This window comes from Schistocerca cancellata, chromosome 2 (genome assembly GCF_023864275.1).
Source record: "Schistocerca cancellata isolate TAMUIC-IGC-003103 chromosome 2, iqSchCanc2.1, whole genome shotgun sequence".
Lineage (NCBI taxonomy): Eukaryota > Metazoa > Arthropoda > Insecta > Orthoptera > Acrididae > Schistocerca > Schistocerca cancellata.
Genome location: NC_064627.1, coordinates 687813976 through 687819975, shown reverse-complemented (window position 1 = coordinate 687819975; position 6000 = coordinate 687813976).

The following is a 6000-nucleotide window of genomic DNA, read 5'->3' as shown; positions in this document are numbered from 1 at the left end:
GCTGCCATCTCTGGGACGTATTGACAATGAACGCAGCCTCATTTTAAAACAATGCGTATGTTTCTATCTCTTTCCAGTCTGAAGAAAAAAAATCGGAGGCCTTAGAACTTGATTGCACCTCGTAAATGTTCAGAGGAGTGCTCCTTTATTAAAGGTTCTATAGGATGGTGGGAGGATTAGAGGTGTACGAGGATATAATGGACAAAAACTGTCTATGACTGGATTGGGAGGTCTGTGCCATTCTGTGAAGTTCATAATGAGACTTGCAGATTACTGGAACAAGGGAATTCTTGTTACTATAGATGTATCCCGTACAGGTGGCCAGACCACATGGGAATGATTTTTTGGTGTGGAAGGAATGACAGCTGCCAAAATACACACACTGTTAATGGTTTGTGGGGTTAATATGGGCAGAAGTATGGATTGAGTCATCAGAGATGTGAAAGTTCACATCCAGGAAGGAGGAGGACAAAGAGAAGCAAACAGAAAAGAAAGGGTCGAGGCTCTGGAGGAATGAGGATAGAGGGTCTTGGCCCTGTGTTCAGATCATGAAGATGTCATCAGTGAACATGAATCAGAAAAGGGCTTTGCAGTTTTGGGAGGCAAGGAAAATTTCATCCAATTGGTTCACACTCAGATTTACGTAGGAAGGAGCAATGGAGATGCCACAGATTTTTTTGTATTTCCCCCTCAAAGATGAAGTAGTTATATGTTTGGATGTAATCAGATGTAGAAGGGAAGAGGTCATGAGTTTGGAACCCATAGGATATTGGGAGAGATAGCATTTGATAGCAGCAAGGCCTTGGACATGAGGATGTTGGTGCATAGGAAGGTGGAATCGACAATGACAAGTAGGGATCCTGATGGTAATGGGGTGGGGATGGATTAGAGCAGTCAAAGAAATTGGTTCACTTCTTTAACATGTGAGGCTAGGCTGTGGGCAATTGATTGACTTGTTGGTCGCCAACAGCAGCGATTTATTTGGTGGGAGTACATCTTCTTTCAAAATGACCCTCAAATTTTAAGATTCTACCAATCCCTATCCCTGACTAATCTGAAATATAGAAACAAATTTTCATGCTGCATGCATCCCTGAACCAGCTCTGCTCCCTCCATAAGATACTGTTACTACCTACACAATATTTCACAAATTAAAACCCTTAGTCTCAAATACTTGGCAGAACAATCCAGACAGCATCAGCAACTCTAAAAGTTATCAAATTTATTGACATCTTATTCCCACCATGGTGCACCATTAGCCATCAACACATATCACACTCCCAGTGAACCGCACTGTGGCCAATCAATACACCAAAAACCTCAACCCTACAAAAGGTTCAGAACTATTTAAAGGCCATGCATTCAGCATGACACTGGAGTTCAATCATGCTGGGTCTGTCATAATCTCTGCAATGAAAACACTTTTTTGCTACCAGTGCCTCCAACCACAGCCTGCCTAATCCTGTCATTGAACCTTGCCCCTCCTAGTACATACCACTATGCAACTGTGACTCTCCTTCTCTCTCACTTAACCACCACATGGTTGCATTCCAGAAATTCCTTACCTTCAACCTGACCCCACTATCATTCTCCAGATTCCTTCCCAAGAACTTAAATCTCTGAGTGGAGGAAAGAACAGCCACCCACAACCTCAAGACAGACCCAGATTTAATTAACTTTCATGCAGACAAAAGTCCATCCTGTCAAAATAAATCATAGTTATTATCTGACATCTCCAAATGCATTACTCCTCCTCCTGCAACTCCTGCCATAGCACCCCATTCTCAAATAGTCCAGCATGACCTCCAATGCCTGCTCAAATCCTTACACTAATCTCAGAGTCTTCCTCTCAGATCCACTTAAAACTCATACCAATGACCCATACTAATCTTTTCTTCACAGATTCTCAAAAATCCCTACTCCACTATCTCCTGCAGCCCTACTCATCACTGTTCATCTTATCTTATCTTATATACCAATACCCCCCCATGCCCAAGGTCTTGCTGCTATTGAACATTCTCTCCCAACATACTTCTGACTCCAGCCCCATGACCTATCCTTTATCATCTAACTAATTACACCCTCAAATATGACTACTTCACCTTTGAAGGGAAGATATGCAAACAGATCTGCAGCACAGCCATGGGCACCACATGGCTCTCTTCTGTGCCAATTTGATTATGAACCATGTAGATGAAACCTTCCTAGCTTCCCAAAACAGCAAAGCCCTTGTGTGGTTCAGGTTCACTGATGATATTTTCATGATCTATACCCAGTGCCAAGACACTCTATCATCAGTCTTCCACAGCCTCCACCTCATTCCCACAGCCCATCATGCCACCTTCCTGGAGGTGAATCTCCACATCTCTGATGGCTCCACACTTCTGTCCATATCAGCCCCACTAAACATGAATAGTATGTACATTTTGACAGCTATCATTCCTTCCGCACCAAAAGATCACTCCCATATTGTAAGGGCACCAGAGAGGGTGGCACACCTGCACTGACAAGAATTTCCTTGCCCAGTATACTGGACATCTCACATAGGCCTTCACAAAAAGACACTGTTAATTAGTTCTAGTCCCTGGGCATTTCCGATGTGATATCCTCACACACCCCAAGTATTCTTACCACTCCAAACAACTAACTGCAAAGGGGAACCCTCCTCTGCACCAAATAGCATCCCTAGCTGGAGCAACTGAATATATCCTCTGCAAGCACTGGAACTATCTATTGTCATGTCTGGAAATGAGGAACATCCCACACAAAATCCCACTCACACCACCTATCCAGACTATGCAATACCCTGGTCCATCCCTCTGCCACACCCATTCCCAACCCCTTGTTACATGTCTCATATTCCTGTGGAAGACCCAAATGAAAGACCTGTCTGATTCTTCCACTTCCTCATCCTGCTCCAGGCCCATCACAGGCTTATCCTGTCCTATCTGGGGCTGGAACACTAGTGAAAGCAGCCATGTCATATACCAATTTTGCTGCAGTTTCTATGTTGTTGTTGTGGTCTTCAGTCCTGAGACTGGTTTGACGCAGCTCTCCATGCTACCCTATCCTGTGCAAGCTTCTTCATCTCCCAGTACCTACTGCAACCTACATCCTTCTGAATCAGCTTAGTGTATTCATCTCTTAGTCTCCCTCTATGATTTTTACCCTCCACGCTGCCCTCCAATGCTAAAATTTATGATCCCTTGATGCCCAAGAATATGTCCTACCAACCGATCCCTTCTTCTTGTCAAGTTGTGCCACAAATTCCTCTTCTCCCCAATCCTATTCAATACCTCCACATTAGTTATGTGATCTAGCCGTTCTTCTGTAGCACCACATTTCAATAACTTCTATTCTCTTCTTGTCTAAACTATTTACCGTCCACATTTCACTTCCATACATGGCTACACTCCATACAAATACTTTCAGAAACGACTTCCTGACATTTAAATCTATACTCGATGTTAACAAATTCCTCTTCTTCAGAAACGCTTTCCTTACCATTGCCAGTCTACATTTTATATCTTCTCTACTTCGACCATCATCAGTTATTTTGCTCCCCAAATTGCAAAACTCCTTTACTAATTTAAGTATCTCATTTCCTAATCTAATTCCCTCAGCATCACCCGACTTAATTCGACTACATTCCATTATCCTCGTTTTGCTTTTGTTGATGTTCATCTTATATCCTCCTTTCAAGACACTGTCCATTCCGTTCAACTGCTCTTCCAAGTCCTTTGCTGTCTCTGACAGAATTACAATGTCATCGGTGAACCTCAAAGTTTTTATTTTTTTCTCCATGGATTTTAATACCTACTCCGAATTTTTCTTTTGTTTCCTTTACTGCTTGCTCAATATATACATTGAATAACATTGGGGAGAGGCTACAACCCTGTCTCACTCCCTTCCCAACCACTGCTTCCCTTTCATGCCCCTCGACTCTTGTAACTGCCATCTGGTTTCTGTATAAATTGTAAATAGCTTTTCGCTCCCTGTATTTTACCCCTGCCTATTACCTCACGTGTTCCAGTATTTCTACGGAATCCAAACTGATCTTGCCCGAGGTCGGCTTCTACTAGTTTTTCCATTCGTCTGTAAAGAATTCGTGTTAGTATTTTGCAACTGTGGCTTATTAAACTGATTGTTCGGTAATTTTCACATCTGTCAACACCTGCTTTCTTTGGGATTGTAATTATTATATTCTTCTTGAAGTCTGAGGGTATTTCGCATGTTTCATACATCTTGCTCACCAGATGGTAGAGTTTTGTCAGGACTGGCTCTCCCAAGGCCGTCAGTAGTTCCAATGGAATGTTGTCTACTCTGGGGGCCTTGTTTCGACTCAGGTCTTTCAGTGCTCTGTCAAACTCTTCACGCAGTATTGTATCTCCCATTTCATCTTCATCTACATCCTCTTCCATTTCCATAATATTGTCCTCAAGTACATCACCCTTGTATAGATCCTCTATATACTCCTTCCATCTTTCTGCTTTCCCTTCTTTGCTTAGAACTGGGTTTCCATCTGAGCTCTTGATGTTCATACAAGTGGTTCTCTTATCTCCAAAAGTCTCTTTAATTTTCCTGTAGGCAGTATCTATCTTACCCCTAGTGAGATAAGCCTCTACATCCTTACATTTGTCCTCTAGCCATCCCTGCTTAGCCATTTTGCACTTCCTGTCGATCTCATTTTTGAGACGTTTGTATTCCTTTTTGCCTGCTTCATTTACTGCATTTTTATATTTTCTCCTTTCATCAATTAAATTCAATATTTCTTCTGTTACCCAAGAATTTCTACTAGCCCTCGTCTTTTTACCTACTTGGTCCTCTGCTGCCTTCACTACTTCATCCCTCAATGCTACCCATTCTTCTTCTACTGTATTTCTTTCCCCCATTCCTGTCAATTGTTCCCTTATGCTCTCCCTGAAACTCTCTACAACCTCTGGTTCTTTCAGTTTATCCAGGTCCCATCTCCTTAAATTCCCACCTTTTTGCAGTTTCTTCTGTTTTAATCTACAGGCCATAACCAATAGATTGTGGTCAGAGTCCACATCTGCCCCTGGAAATGTCTTACAATTTAGAACCTGGTTCCTAAATCTCTGTCTTACCATTATATAATCTATCTGATACCTTTTAGTATCTCCAGGGTTCTTCCATGTATACAACCTTCTATCATGATTCTTAAACCAAGTGTTAGCTATTATTAAGTTGTGCTCTGTGCAAAATTCAACCAGGCGGCTTCCTCTTTCATTTCTTAGCCCCAATCCATATTCACCTACTATGTTTCCTTCTCTCCCTTTTCCTACACTCGAATTCCAGTCACCCATGACTATTAAATTTTCGTCTCCCTTCACTATCTGAATAATTTCTTTTATTTCATCATACATTTCTTCAATTTCTTCGTCATCTGCAGAGCTAGTTGGCATATAAACTTGTACTACTGTGGTAGGTGTGGGCTTCGTATCTATCTTGGCCACAATAATGCGTTCACTATGCTGTTTGTAGTAGCTTACCCGCATTCCTATTTTCCTATTCATTATTAAACCTACTCCTACTCTTTGGGATTGGAATTATTATATTCTTCTTGAAGTTTTTATACGACATATTATATGGGCTGTGCACTTGAATGAATGGTCACCACCAAACTGAGGTCGAGAGCAGAGTTGACCACCCAGTGGTGGAACATGCTGCTCAGCACAAAGCACTTGATTTCAGTGGCTCTTTCATAAATCATGCAGTCTGGATCCAATACCTCAGCACTAGGTTTTCTGAACTCTATAGATGGGAATTATTCTTGCAACACATCTTTTGTTCACCTAATCCTCCTGGTCTCTGCAAACCCGATTACTGACAGCTGCCTCCACCCTGACCCATGAATCTAAATGAGCCAGTCCTCTATTATAGAAAAAGATCTGCAGCCATGCTCAAGGCTGTGCTACACCAGCAGCATGCTAGGAGGCAGCTGGGTCACATGAGTTGAGATAAATGTTCGCTTGTGGGCCA